We start from the raw sequence: 16,384 nt of genomic DNA on the forward strand, positions 1-16,384 counted from the left end.
TCATCCTCCCTGTTCTCTCCATGGATTTTATTCATAATCTTTTGTGAAGAGCTCTCTACTGTTTCCCTTTGTTGGAGTTAAGCTTTTGATGTTAAGTATTCTGTTTGCAGGAGTTGGGGAGGTGGGGGAAGGGAGATAAGGAGTAGTCAACTATTCCACAAATGGACATTCAATAAATCCCCCTGCTTTCAACCTTGCATCTCATGCCTATCCTCCTTTGTACCTGATCTTGCAGAGATTCTGTAGGGCATATTGTGATCTCCTCCTTGGCGGTATTGACACCATTCATGCATCTTTTTGGCTTCTGCTTCCTCAACTCTGGTATATTGAATTATGAAAAAGGCTCATCTACTCACTGTGCCTCTCACAAGTTTGTTAGAAGTTTGTATTCATTTTCTTGAGCTGCTACCACAAACACCACACAGTGGGCTGGCTTAAACAGTGGAAATTTATTGGCTCACAGTTTTGAGGCTAGGAGAAGTTCAAAATCAAGGCATCAGCAAGGTGATATTTTCTCCCCAAAATCTATAACATTCTGGTGTGCTGCTGGTAATCCCTGAGATGTCTTGGTTTATATCCCTGTTTTGTGTCTCATGGCAATGTCCTCTCCTTTCTCTTCTGGGTTCCTGCTGACTCTCTGCTTTTGGCTTCTCTCCGTGGCTTTCTCTGATTATGTCTGAATTTCTTCTGCTTATAAAGGGCTCCAGTAATCCTGACTAAGTCCACAACTTCATCTTCAAGAGATCCTTTTTTACATTGGGTTCACATCCAAAGGAATGGAGATTAAGATTAAGAACATGTCTAAACTGGGGTACATAATTCAATCTACCAGAAAGTTCTTTTCCACTGATATTCCTACTCTCAGTTGTCTTGCACTAGAAAATTGGACAGGATATTTGCTAAATAATTGAAGAGTTAGGGCTGAATCCCAAGCAGTAGGATTCCAGGTCCAGTTCACCTTTCATCAATTTCATCGCCTCCTTATTTCATTCCCCTTTATTTCCTTCTAAAGTTTTACTGAAGATATTCCTGAAGAATCATCCAGATTGCCACACTGTAGCAATGATTCAGCTGACAGCTACTCTCACAAGTGCACTTGTTGATGAACCAGTGCATATCCAAGCTACTGGCCTGTCTCCTTCTCAGATGGTGATTTTTGAGGCATCACTGAAAGATGAAAAGGGGAACCTATTTCATTCTTGAGCATTCTATAGGGCCAATGAGGCTGGAGAGATGGACATGGAGCATGCTTCTGCACTAGGAGGAGACTACATGGGAGTCCACCCCATGGGTCTTTTCTGGTCCCTGAAACCAGGGAAGATAGTAACTACACTGGTGAAAAAAGATGTGATGAATAACCCATTCAAGGTCCAACTGAAACTTGATGACTCAGATTTCTTAATGGTATACCAATCTGTGGCTACTCCAAAGGCCAGTCTGACTGTGGAGAGGTGGTATGTGGCACTTGGTGTCACACGGATCCAGGTCTGAGAAGGCTGCATTTGGGGAGCTCTCTTTCTCCCTCCAGGTAAGTAGAATTATTCAGTTAATTGTCATTCTGGTTTATCTTCTTTTTGAATGCCTTATCTTCTTCTAGATGTTTGACTTGGATATGGATATTACATATTCAATCATTTCCTGACTTAGAATCAAGGTTATGTCATGGTCAAAGAAAGAGTATAGTAACAAGCTGAGTTCATTTTAAATTTCATCCTAATGCTTTTGAAGCTGGGATTTGGATAGGAGTATTTAGAATTCCCTATGTTTTGAAATTTCCCTAGTATTAGCATACCATGAACTTCATAAGATGTTCATTAGAATGATGCTATTTTCCAACTCTTGTGGGGCTCAGCCATACCTCAATTTGACTTTAAGCATAAATTGTTAGGCAGTTGCCATGTTATATAGGCTGGTGATGATAGTCTGAAAAATTCCAACAATAAAGGGAATATATAATGCTTTTAAAATTATAAATTACAGAAAATATTTCAGAAATCATCAGATAACATAGCATGCTTCCAAGTAGCACTTCCCATGACACTCAAAGTACCTCACTGTGTTCTTTGAACTCCAGTAATTCATGTGAAATAAATATCTAAATGTTTCTGAGTTATTGCTGAAAGCTGAATGAAGCAAAGTAAATTTTTCAGAAGTAGCTTTCAGCAAGCTCAGGTTTCAGGTCTCTGAAATCTTCTCTTTCATGCATGTATTTTGACCTGGGATATGGCTAGCACCACACCAGAATGTATTCTCTTGATTTTTCCAAAAGGTCCACTACTTGAAATTGTGAAGAGATGGAAGAAGGGAAAACTTAGAGGTGGATCATGGTGACATTGGAGTTATAGATGACCTGTATAATAATATCTGGAATTGAATTAAAGCCTGGCCTATACAAATTCTTCCTGCCCAAAGCACGTGGGCAGATAAAATTGAGTGTTTTTAATTGACACCAAATAATTCATGAGGAAATACAGCATCCCAGTTTATTGGATCAGAGATCAAGAAATAAGTGACAAAATCTTCTGTACACCTATGCTCTACATGAGTTCAAAAGTAGGATATTCTTATGGTCTAATATTGCATTTTGGGATGACATTCTGGTCTAGGATGTCCATTAGTGCATCTTTCCAGACAATGACTCTGCTGGATTCCTACTTCAATTGTTTCAATGGGAAATACAAGGAAGCACATTTCAACAAATTGGATATGCACTGTAGCTGATGCATCATTCACTGATGAAGAATTCAGAATGCTTTCGTCCATTAGAAGAGGGGATGTTTCTAGTGAATCTTTCCTTAAAGTTGACTATAGCACAAGTGAAGGTTTACTTTCTGATAACTTACATCAGAAAATCTAGACTGTAATTATTATTTGCACAGCCACTTTATTTTATAATTTTGTTATATTAGAAAGGTAGGTGCTTGCATCCAAATCTGAATTACCAACACAGAATCATTTCTAATCATTTATTCAAAATAGTCCTAAATCAATATCACCTTGATGCTCCCCTCCCCCTTTTTTGGAGAATTAAGATTATAATAGCATGCTTTAGAAAATTTTCCATACTCCCCAAAGTCACATAACTCCTTTCTGATACTATTAGGACTAGTCAACCTTACTTAAAACCATTTAGAATTGGATAGAATACTTCAATAAATTGCATCAGAATTCACTTTTCTTTATACATTTTTTATTGTGAAATATAACATATATACAGAAAAGTGATTAACATTCAAAATATGATTTAACAAGTAGAGAGCAAATTTCAAAGCATGTTATGGGTTATTGTGGAGTATAACATATATACTGAAAGGTGGTAACTTATAAAGTATGATTTAACAAGTAGGTATAGAGCAAATTTCAAAGAATTCTATGGGCTACAGTTCCACACTTTCAGTTATTTCCTTATTCTAAAATATAACATATACACAGAAATGTGACAACTTTCAAAGTATAATTTAACAAGTAGCTTTTATAAGCTGTTATAAGTTAAAGTTCCACCATGTTAATTATTTCCTTCTAGCTACTCTAGTACCCTACAGACCAAAAAAATTATATAAAGATACAGTATTCATAATCCTTTGTTAAGTCCTACCTTGTCAGTTGTTACCCATCTCTCTCATTTGATCACTGTCTCAATCTTCAGGGATATCTGGTCAGTCACAACCTAACTTGATCACATTGAAAAGGGATGTCAACATTATGGGGAAGGGGTTGCATCTGGTTGATGTTCTTGGAGAGGCTGTTGACTGAGAGTTTGGGAACTTATCAGGTATAGGAACACTCTGGGGGATTTAAGCTTCTGAAAAGTAAACTTAGTGAGTGAAACTTTTATAGAGTCTCAGATAGGGACCCAGGTATTCTTTAGTATTTTGGGGACTACTGGTTAGGGCTTGGCATACTGTGGGCATTTGGAATATCTAGCTGGAACTTGCACTAGAGTAACCTCCAGTATACCTTCTTGACTTCACTTGAAATCTCCCAGCCACCAAAACCCCATCTTGCCACCCTTCTTTTCCCCATTTTGTTCAAAAAGGCATTCTCAATCCCTTGATGCCAGCATCAGGCTCATTCCTGGGAGTTGTGTCTGGTATCACCAGGGAGATTCACTCCCCTGGTAGTCATGTTCCATGTGGGTGTGTGTGGGTGTGTGGAGGGGGATAATGAATTTATTTGCAGAGTTGGGCTTAGAGAGAGAAAGGCCATATATGAGCAACAAAAGAGGTTCTCTGGAGGTGACCCCTGGGTTTAATTATAGGTGGGCTTAGCCTCCTCTTCATAGCCATAAATTTCGCTGGAGCAAGACTCAAGGACAAGGGCTTGACTTATTAACTAGGGGGCTCCTAATTTCACATAACATATATTCAGTCCATGATAAACAATCAATATCTCACATTATCTTCACTTAGTTGTACAATCATCAACACTCTCAATTTTAAACAATTATCATAACTCAAAGCACCCTAAAGCTCTTATCAGCCCCTAGTTATTTATCCTTAGTATTGGTGAGGTACTGGTAAGGTATTCCTATTAAATATAGTCTATAATATGCAACATGTAGTTTTTACCATACACCATTCTTTGTTAACTCTTTGTACCAAGGTAATACCTTAGAAGTAGATCTGGGAAGCATTTGTGGGATACATATCTTTAAACAAGCCCTTTCAATCATGTTCACCTTCAATGTAGCACTGTTACTTATAATCCCATTATAAACTAGCACCACCTCCATCCATTCCCATACCTTTAAGTTCACCCTCATTAACATGTCTGTACATATTAGGTAATCATTCCCCCTTCACTAGCTTCTGACTATCTATAGTTCACCTGTATTATAATTATATGACATGATTTTACATTGTTCAGGGAGTTCAAATAAGTGATAGCATACAATATCTCTCCTTTTGTGTCTAACTTATTTCACTCAGCATTGTATATTCAAGGTTCATCCTTGTTGCCACATGTTTCAGGACCTGGTTCCTTCTTGCTGCTGCATAGTATTCCATCATATGTATATACCACATTTTGTTTATCTACTCATCTGTTGAAAGACACTTGGATTGTTTCCACCTCTTGGCAATTGTGAACAATGCCGCTGTGAAAATCAATGTGCAAATATCTGTTTAAGTCACTGCTTTGCGATCTTCTGGGTATAACTGAGAAGTGAAATTGCCGGATCATAGAGTAACTTGATATCTAGTTTTCTGAGGAACTGCCAAACTGTCTTTCACAGCAGCTATACTGTTATACATTCCCACCAGCAATGAATAAGAGTTCCAATTTCTCCTCATCCTCTCCAGCATTTATAGTTGCCTGTTTGTTTAATGGCAACCATTCTAATTGGTTTGAGATAATACCTCATTCTGGTTTTGGTGTGCATTCCCCTAATAGCTAGTGAAAATGAACTTTTCTTTCATGTGTTTTTTAGCCATTTGTATTTCCTCTTCAGAAAAATGTCTTTTCATATCTTTTACCCATTTTATAATTGGGCTGTTTGTACTATTGCATTGAGGTGTAGAATTTCATTATATATGTTGGATATTAGTCTCTTATCAGATACATGGTTTCCAAATATTTTCTCCCATTTAATCAGCTGCCTCTTCACATTTTTGACAAAGTCCTATGAGGTACAGAAGCTTTTGATTTTGACAAATTCCCATTTATCTATTTTTTTCTTTCATTGCTTGTGCATTGTTATCTGGTTCTGGTATTGGTTTGTTGAGGTCTTCTACTTCTTCTCAGGTCAGTCTAGGCTGTTCATGTGTTTCCAGGAAATTATCCACTTCCTCTAAATTGTCTAGTTTGTTGGTGTATAGTTGTTCATAGTATCCTCTTATAATTTTTAAAATTTCTTTGGGATCCACAGTGATATCCCCCTGCTCATTTCTGATTTTGTTTATTTGGGTCGTCTCTCTTTTTGACTTTGTAAGTCTAGCTAAGGGTTTGTCAATCTTGATCTTCTCAAAGAACCAACTTTTAATTTTATTTATTCTCACTATTGTTTTTTTTCCCCCGTATCACTTATTTGTGCTTTAATTCTTGTTATTTCTTTTCTTCTACTTGATATACGGTTAGTTTGCTGGTCGTTCTCTAGTTTCTTCAGTTTGTTTTAGCTCTTTCTTCCTTTTTAATGCATGCATTTAGAGCTATAAATTTCCCCCTCAGCACCACCTTCACTGCATCCCATAGGTTTTGATATGTTGTGTTCTCATTTTCATTGATGTCTAGATACTTAGAAATTTCTCTTGTAGTTTATTATTTGGCCCACTGATTGTTTAGGAGTGTTTTGTTTAACCTCCACATATTTGTGAATTTTCTTGTTCTTTGGTGGTTATTGATTTCTAGTTGCATTCCATTGTAGTCAGAGAATGTGCTTTGGATAATTTCAAACTTTAAAATTTCATTGAGGCTCATTTTGTGCTCCAGCATATGATCTATCCTGGAGAATGTTCCACGAGTGCTAGAGAAGAATGTGTTTCCTGGTAATTTGGGATGTAACACTCTATATATGTCTATTAAGTCTAATTTGTTAATCACATTGTTTAGGTTCTCAATTTCCTTATTGATTCTCTGTCTGGTTTTTCTATCTGTAGAAGAGAGTGGTGTATTGAAGTCTCCCACTATTATTGTAGAATGTCTATTGCTTCCTTCAGTTGTGCCAATGTTTGTCTCATGTACTTTGGAGCACCTTGACTGGGTGCATGAACATTTATAATTGTTATTTCTTCTTGGTGAATTGTCCTTTTTATTAATACATAATGTCCTTTGTCCCTTATGACATCTCTGCATTTAAAGTCTATTTTGTCTGATGTTAGTACTGCTACCCATGCTTTCTTTTGGCTGCAGCTTGTGTGGAATATTTTCTCCATCCTTTCACTTTCAATCTCTTGTGTCACTGGATCTAAGATGAGTCTCTTGTAAACAGCATATTGATGGATCATGCTTTTTAATCCACTCTGCCAATCTGTATCTTTTAATTGGGGAGTTTAATCCATTCACATTCAATGTCATTACCGTGAAGGTAGTTCTTGAACCAATCATCTTATCTTTTGGTTTTTATTTGTCAGATCTGTTTTTTCTTTCTCTTTCTCTTTCTTTTTTCCTTTAAACTACCTTACTAATACTCTTCATTTCTATGCCCTTCTCCAGACCTCCCTCTCCTTTCTTTTTGTTCTCAGCCAGTAGAACTCCTTTTACTAGTTCTTGCAGGGCAGGTCTCTTGTTAATAAAGTTCCTCAGCATTTGTTTGTCTGTGAAATTTTTAAACTATCTCTCACTTTTGAAGGAGAGCTTTGCTGGATAAAGAATTCTTGTCTGGCAATTTTTCTCTTTCAGAATCTTAAATATGTCATGCCACTGCCTTCTTGCCTCCATGGTTCCTGCTGAGTGGTCAGTACTCAGTCTTATTTGGTTTCCCTTGTATGTGGTGTATCACTTCTCCCTGGCTGCTTTCAGGACCTTCTTCTTCTTTTCCAATTTCACAATCTGATTAGTATATTCTTGGAGTGGGTTTCTTTGGATTTATTCTATTTGGAGTCCATGGGTGTCTTTGATTTGCATATTAATGTCATTTAGAAGGGTTCAGAAGTTTTCCCCAACTATGTCTTCAAATGCTCTTCCTAGTCATTTACTATTCTCTTCTCCTTCTGGGACACTAGTGATTCCTATATTTGTTACTTCATGTTGTCCATCATGAAGTACACATTAAGATCCATTTCAAACTTTTTTATTTTTTTCACCATTCATTCTTCTGTGCATTCACATTCTATTGGTATGTCCTCTATTCACTTATTCTTTCTTTTGCCTCTTCAAATTTGCTGTTCTGTGTCTCTAGTGTATTTTTAATTTGATCAACAGTGTCTTTTATTTCCATAAGATGTATTATTTTTTATTTACTTTTTCAAATTCTCCTTTATGCTCTTCTAGAGTCTTCTTAATGTCTTTTATGTCTTTAGCCAACTCATTGAAGTCATTTTTGATATTTGTGTGTACTTCTTTGATTAATTGCTCCAAGTTCTGTGTCTTATTCAGCTTTTTAATTTGGTCATTTGGCTTGTCCATATCTTCTTGTTTCTTCATGTGCTTTATAATTTTCTGTTGTCTTCAGGGCATTTGCTTATCTTGATAAGGTTATTTTGGGAAATGCAGGATTGTTTGAACATATATATATATATATATATATATATATATATATATATAGGCAGAGCCACAGCTTGCTAGAGTGCACTTTTGCCTGTCTTCTCAGCAGATGGATGGGTTCCAGACCAGGTAGAAATCCAATCAGTATATCTGTTCTCTATGCACTGGGGACTGCCAGCCCTGGGGATGTGGCATGGGTCCCATGCAGTTCAGTAGGGAGTCCACTTAAGGGCACTGTGAGTCTGGTTATTCCTGGGCCTCCAAGTGGATCACTCCTGGGCTGTGGTGCTGTGTGTCTGACCTTCCAGCTCAAACTGCACCCCACTCCCTGCCTGCCATGCACTCGTGAGCCTCTGGGGTGTGGGAGGGGCTTCTGGTGCTTCTGTGTGGCACTCTCACCTATCCTTGCCTCTTGCCTGTGCACACCGCAAACTTCCATGAAGGGAGAGTAAGTATGGTCAACACTGGTCCACTGTCTCCCAGGTTCCCTCACAGGAGCTCCCAGCCATGTGGCTGTGGAGGATTATCTCCCCAGCTAATTGCTGAGATGGGTATATGGGAGTAGAGAACTGCTCCCTCCCCTGCACAGCAGCCATCTTTCCAGTGCCAGTCCCCAGCAGTGGTCCCGGATAAATAAATACACCCCTTCCTTTGAGACACTGTTTCTCTGTTTTTTTGTCCAAGTCCCCACCACATATTGTAGAAGCCCTTCTCTAGCCGCTGGCACCCTGAAACTGCTGTCCTGGGCATCCTCCTGCCCTTTTCTAGTTTCTTTTATGGAGAAGTTTACTCTGACTCATCCATTCTGCCATCTTCCCAAAAGCAGAATTCACTTTTAATGCCAGGACTCTGCTTTAATTTGAAAAGAATCTCCCTATATAGCTAACAGAAATGGAAAGTCTTAGCGATTCTTAATTTTCACTATATTTTGACATCAATGAAAGAACAGAATATGTATGGCATATCACCTATATCTTCTCAGGTAGAGACTGTCACTGGATGGTTAGATGAGTAGAACACTATTACTTTGGGACTGAATCCAAAATCATAATTTTATACCATTTTCTGGGTCAGATGACTTGGGAATACGATTAAACTTATGGAAACCCTCCCCCACAAAAAGAGCTATGTATGAACATACACACTTTACTGTGCACATAATTTCAAAGGTTTCTTCACTTACTGAGATACTTTTGTTACCATTTGCATATTAAGAAACTTTAAGCTTCTTGTACCACTTGTCCACATGAAGTGAACCATGTGGGAGTCTCCATTTTCCTTGCCTTTAGAGAATTAAATATGGCAGTCCAGTCAAGCTTCTGGATATTGCTTTCATGATATAATAAATAGGTATTCCATACCAGATTTAAAGCTGAAAAATGGTGGAGTTTTTGTTTGGCACCAAAATATAGGATGCATTCTTTTTCTTTATTTTTGACATTTCTTTTCTTTTCCTCATTTTCTAGTCACATAAAATCCTGTCTTTTTCACCCCCAGGAGAAGGCCCTTTTCCAGGGTTAATTGATTTGTATGGTGTTTTTGGTGGCCTGATCGAATACTGGGTCAGCCTCCTGGGCATTCATGGCTTTGCTTCTTTGGCCTTAGCTTACTTTAACTATGAACACCTGCCCTTCCAATTGGAACAGGTAGATTTGGAGTATTTTGAAGAAGCTGCCAACTTTCTCTTGAGATATCCTAAGGTAAGTTTTATCTCTTTAATAGAGTTCAGCCTCTTTTTCTTATTAATTGGAACATTCCTCCTTCAAGTATGATTCCATTTTGGTGACCAAGATTCTCTATTATGTGCCTGTCCATTCCTATAGTATAATTATTAGTTCCAGTGTTTTCTGTTCAGAAGGACAAAATAAATAGGAAGGTTAGCATTTTTTTCCAGCTTAGTGGCTAAAGGAATGGGCTCTGGATTCAGACAAAACTTGGTACATTTAATTTCTGGCCCCACCACTTGTTGGATTGTGTTTAATGTCTGGCCCCACCACTCTTTGGTTTTGTGTCTTTGTACAAGTTTCTTATATTCTCTAAGCCCCAGTTTCCTCATGTATAAAATAAAATTATAATAGGGGTATGAAGAATAATAAAATAGGGATACTCCCAACTTTATGGGGTTATTAAAAATTTAAGGGAGGCAATTCTTATAAAGTACTTAGCATAGTACCATCACCAGTAGATAGTTACCATTCGATAAACATTAGTTATTTTTATCTTCTTATTATCACACTCAATAGTTAATCCAATTTTATTGAGGCTGGTTCTGAACTTCTCGTACTTGAGAGCCTCTAAATCAAATATTGTTGATCTTTCTAACCCACAAACCTTCTTTGAATCTTCAAATATATGCCTAATGTTTTTTCTAGGCTAGTTGCCTACAGATTAAACATGTTATGTAAGTATCCTCCAGGCTTGCCATTTAGTATGAGCAGGATTTAGTGATAACAAAATTCATTGTAACAATGACAGTTTATTGTAGAGACATAAAGTGTCAGCTGCCAGAATTATCTTTCTGACTCTGGCTGGAACAAGACTAACAATTTCTTCCCACTTCTGCTACTGCTGATGTGTGAGCCTTTAGCATTCCCTGCTGGGACCACTGCAGTAGCCTCCTTACTAGTCTCCCTACTTCTAGCTGTGCTTATGGCAGCTTATGTTCCTCATAGCCTCCAGTATGATCCTTCGAAAATGCGAATCTGCTCAAAACCTTATAGAAGCTCCCCATTCAACCAGAGTAAAACTCAAAGTACTTAAAAAGCCAAGTTACCTCTCTGACCTCTTAGTTTCCCCAGCTCCTTCAGCCCTAGTCCCCCTGGTTTGCTGCTATTCCAGCCAGCACAGCAACCCTCTTGCCTTAGAGCATTCACTATGGTGTTCCCTTGGCCTTCAGTGCTTCTGTCACACTTCTGCCCCTCCTTGCCACATGAACTACAGTTAGCTTTATATCTTCCCTTAAGTTGTGTGCTTAACTTGAACCTTCTCAATGAAGTCTACCCTGATCACCTTACCTAACACTGCACATTGCCTGTCTTCCCTTACCCCACTGCTTCCTGTACTCTCAGTCTACCTTACCTCACTCAACTCTTTCTTAACCCTTTCTAGAATATCACCTAATTTACTTACTTGTTAAGTTTTTTGTTTTGATTTGTCTTCTCCTGTTTCATTCACTGATGTCTCTTTAGAACCCACAAAAATCTTTGGCTCAATTGACGCTTGTTGAATGTCTGAATAAATGAACAAAACCACTGCAGCAGTAACTAAAACAACAAAAATAAAATAGCTTCCATTTGCTCTGTGTCATTTACATTGCTAGGTGCTTTCCATATGTTATTCATTTTATCTTCACAGCAGCACTGGAAAGTAGGTAGTAAACTATTATAGGAATAAAATATTAAAGTTTGCATAATTCATAGAGTTTATCATTAAGTCTCAGAAAGAATAAATAATTAGGTTTAGGGCACAACTAGTAGTTGTCAATGCTGGGGTTCAAATTCCTGGCTTTATGGATCCACGTTTCATGCCTTTGTTATTTCATTTTCCTTGAGGTAACTTTAGAGTCTCAAGGAAGGTCTTACCTTTCTTATTTGTATATTGATGCCATTTAGATTCAAGGCCTCTTCCACCTCTAAACTAAATTGATTCACTTAAAAGATGTGATTACTTTCCATGTTTTTGGATTTTTTCAAGAAGCACGCTTTTGAGCAGTCACAGTTTCAGCTTGTAGGAACTATTGCTAAATAATCTGATGATCAACCAGTTGGAATGTTAGAAACCACACAGAAAAATACAGCAGTGTCACATAATCTCTTATCTTATTTTCTTCCTTCTCCACTACTGTAAATCTTGTAAAAATGAGTTCCTAATTCAGTGGGTAACAAAGCTTTGCTGTGTTATATTGGTGGTCCCTATGAATTGAATTGTGATTCATCAAGATATGTTGGAGTCCTAATCCCCAGTATATATGAATGTGACCTCATTTGGAATGAGGGTCACTACAGATGGAATCAGGCAAGTTAAAATGAGGTTACACTTAGAGTGGACCTCTGGTCCGCTATGACCACTGTCCTTATAAGAAGAAAAAATTTGAACATGGGCAGAGGTGAGAAGACCATTGAAGGCTAAGACTCAGAATGCCATGGATGGACAGCAAGCCACTGCCAGGAGCCAGGAAAGAGGCATGGAACGTATTCTCCCTACAGACTTTAGAGTAAGATGTTGACATCTTGATTTCAGACTTCTAGTCTCCAGAACTAAGAGACAATACATTTTTGTTGTTTTAAGCCACCAACAAAGTGGTGCCTAGTTACAGCAGCTCAAGAAAACTAAGGCAGTGGTTGAGAAGAGGAAAAAGAGATTGTCCATAACTTAACAAATGGGGATACAATATTTTAACAACATGACCACATCACTATGACATTGCTATGATATGGCCTTGGCTTAACTGGAAAACAAAGAGGTTATAAGATTTCTCTCTTAAACTGGCTAACCTTACCCTTGCTGCATGGTTTTTGCCATTGTGGCCACCCACATGTGAGACACCTGAAAAGTGTCCATCTTTCACTGCATGATTTCTGTGACGTTTAACTTTCTGCTGAATAGATAGGAGAGGCAACTTTTAAGTAGGATTGACAGATTTAGCAAATAAAAATATGGGATGCCCAGCTTAAATCTGAATTTCAGATAAAGAACAAATAAAGTCTTAGTGAAAATATGCCCCATACAATATTTGGGACATACTTCAATTTAAAAAATTCTTTGTATATATGAAATTCAAATTTAACTGGGCATCTTGTATCCTATCTGGCAACCATATTTTTCAGCCATGGGCATTAAGATAGAAAGCTGAAAATAAAAGGGCCTTAAGACTTCATCATATCCAACACTGTCATTTTATAGTTTAGAAGCAACATCCCAGAGAAGTAAAATCATGTTTCATAATTCTGAGCACATAGCTATTTTCATAGTAAGATCGACCGGAGCTACACCAAGCTCTTCCTTCTGTGGGGTGACAGGGCTTACAGTTCCACCTGTTAATTTTAGGGACTTGTCTATGGATTCTAAATTTCTAGTGACCAGTTTTAGGGTAGATTATAAAAGGAAGTGGTATACTGATGAGGGCCAGAAACAGAATTACATAAAACCTGCACATAATTGAAAAAGCAGGAATTGGCTCCTGAGTGGCCAGCCCAGTGTCTGCCACACTATGCCAAGAATTCCATTCCAATTCCAACTTCTTTTTTTTTTAAGACAAAGATTCTAAGCACCTGGCATCTCTTCTAAGGTTTCTTTACTCTCGCCCATAACCTCTGAATTAGATGGCTGACTTATGTCTACTCCTGTGCATTTCTGCATCATGGCACTTACAGCAACTCTATCTTTTCTCCTGTTTCTTTATTTCTCTCCTATCTCCTGTCTTTATTTTCTCTTCTATCTCTTTATTTCCAATCCCCACTAGGCAAGTGATCTGCAAAAGGAAGGTTTCTTTAATACAAGACAATGATGGTGGAAAACAAAGCTTAGAGGAGTCTTAAAATAATATTTCTGACTATATTTTCATATTCCTCCTTCTCTTGTGTGTTATATTAAAAGGGACCCCCTCCCACAGCATCACTGAAAACCTCATCCTTCCCTTGATTCTCTATTTCCTACTATAGCAACTCTGGTGTCCTCTGGTTGACTTTTCATGCTCCATCCTATTAATTTCAAATTAATCCTATTTCTTTTCCAGCATGATGCCTTTCCTCTGATGATGTAGGGAGGTGAATTGTTTTAACAGCTATTATCAGGATAATTTCCCCATAGCTTGTGTTATAATTGTTTTAAGCCCATTTTCCTTGTTTTTCCTACTGCGCTGGAATCCCTTTTTGACTTTTTATACTTGGCACTTAGAAGGGTGCTGAATACACATTTGGAAGTCAATGAATAAGGTTAAATTGTTAGAGAACTATTACCCAATAAAATTCAGTATGTTTTTCAGAGTAATGGAGCAGAAGAAAATGGTCCAGGTGCAACAGTTGCTCATTCCCACTGTTACTTGCACTTTCATTATGAGGAATTGTAAAGTATGCTAAATGGGGAAGAGAATTACATAATTATTTCCGTAACTTTTTCAGGTCTTTGGCCCAGGTGTGGGTGTGGTGTCTATAAGCAAGGAAGCTGTGATTGGACTCTTTATGGCTATCAATTTGAGACCAGTCACAGCCAGTCCTTATTAACAGGCCCAATATTGTTATAGGTGAGCCCCATAAGTATCACGATCAGATCATTCAACCCTTGTCCATCTCTTCAGAGCACGTTTGCATGGATGCCTTTGGGCTCTTACATATGTATGACATCCTGGATGACCCCACGCTGAGACCAGTTTGCCTTCTCTCCTCCCCATTGAAAAGGCCCACGGACATTTCCTCTTCATTGTGGGAGGAGAAGATAAGAATGTCAACAGCAAAACATATGCTATGCATGCCGTAGAGCAGCTGTGGAGAAATGGGGAGAACAACTGGAGCCTGCTCCCTTACCCTCGGGCAGGCCACCTGATGGAGCCTCCATTTACCCCACTCTGCTAGGCCTCCCGCATACCTAGAGTCCCTTCACCGTGTGTTGGGGAGAGAGGTGATCCCACATACAGCTGCACAGGAACAGTCCTGGAAGGAGATCCTGAAGTTTCTCAAGGAGCATCTCTTTCCATTTATGACCAGCCAACTCTGAGAAGAATAGACATTCCAGAGTAATATCTGATATTCCAGAGTAATATTTAAACAAGTAAATCTGTTTATCAGAAGTTTTTTTTTTATCTTGTTATTTGATCTCTTTCAGCATGAGGAAATTAAACGGGCATAATTATGAAAGGTAAAGGAAGGAGAATTGAGAATCTTATTGCCTTGACGTTGGTTGTTACTTATTTAGTATCATCCAGTGGCTCTTTGTGATTGGAAAAAAGAAACTATAAAGAGTCACAGGTCTTCAGAATGGTCCTTTATTCATAGTAATAATTTTAGAGATTTACCTATAATAAGTATTCCAGTTCACAATTATAAAGATTCTCAAGTCAGAAAACATCAGCTATGAAGCACAGCATACCTTGGGTTTAAAAAACATGAAAGGATCTGAGTGTTGATATTTGTCCATTTCTTAAGACTCAAAATGACTTTGCTTTATTAATAAAGTTAATGCTTATATATCTCAGAATTGAGTGTTTGCTATCTTTTTATCCCAACTGGAAAACCAGAGCTGTGTTAAGAATGTGCATTATTTTGTGATTGGTAGTAAAGTTTATCTAGGAGATACCAGCATCGAACCTGTCTACAATCAATTATTTAATAAAATATAATAAAAAAAACTTTGTTTCACAACTTCTGCAGCTAGTTGGATCCTTCCAGAAATGATATGGGAGCAAGTTGAGATTCAAAGAATGAGGGCTGGGAGAAATAACCCAATGAATATGGATGGGATGATTCTGGAGAGTGTACAGTAGCCCAAACTAGCACGTGAAAAGTAGAATCTGAGGCAGCGTCTTTAATGTTTGACATGCATCCCAGGTATTTCTTTGTTACAGAAGCAGAATATATGAAAATAAGGAAGTAGGTAAGGCTGCACCAGCACACTGGGAACAGAACATGAAGGATTATTAAAAGACATGCAATGAATTTTTACTTCATCCTGTAGGCAGCAGGAACCAATGAAGAACTTAGAATTGAAAAAAGACGTAATCAAATACATGTAGTGGTAACTATAATTTTGTGTGCCCTTTCCCCATCTCTTCCTTTTCAGGCCAGAATTCCTCTTTTTTTTTTTTTTTCATGTAAAGTGTGTGCTTGTGGTTTTGGCAGAACAAATGCCTCCCAGTTTCACTCTCACGAACTGGGCATATAGCACAGATCTGGCATATAAGAATATCTTACTCCCTTGACTACAATAATTAGTTCAGGGAAGGGCATGGAACCTAAACCCTATAAATCATACCATAGCCATTTCCCAGCATTTTGGAATTGCTAACTACATGGATGTTGAAAACCTAGAGCTGCTGGTATCCAGCCTACCCACCATGTATGAATGTACAAGAGAACAAAACAAAGTTAGAGTAAGTCAGGGTTTATAGGTAGAGAATAGAAAGAAACAGTCTTGGTGTCATCAACAGAATCCCTGTATCCAACAGTGTTTATAGCCAATTTTGTCCCATGAATTTATTTCTTGTTTCAGCTGATTCATTCCAATTTTCATTTACCAAACTTCAGTCATTTTT

The 16,384-nt window shown here is 37.9% G+C and overlaps 1 pseudogene; it reads left to right on the top strand.

The window, feature by feature from the left end:
* The first annotated feature begins 1,062 nt into the window (after positions 1-1,062).
* On the top strand, positions 1,063-14,850 carry LOC119505693 (annotated as a pseudogene).
* Positions 14,851-16,384: the final 1,534 nt, after the last annotated feature.

This window comes from Choloepus didactylus, chromosome 10 (assembly GCF_015220235.1).
Source record: "Choloepus didactylus isolate mChoDid1 chromosome 10, mChoDid1.pri, whole genome shotgun sequence".
Lineage (NCBI taxonomy): Eukaryota > Metazoa > Chordata > Mammalia > Pilosa > Megalonychidae > Choloepus > Choloepus didactylus.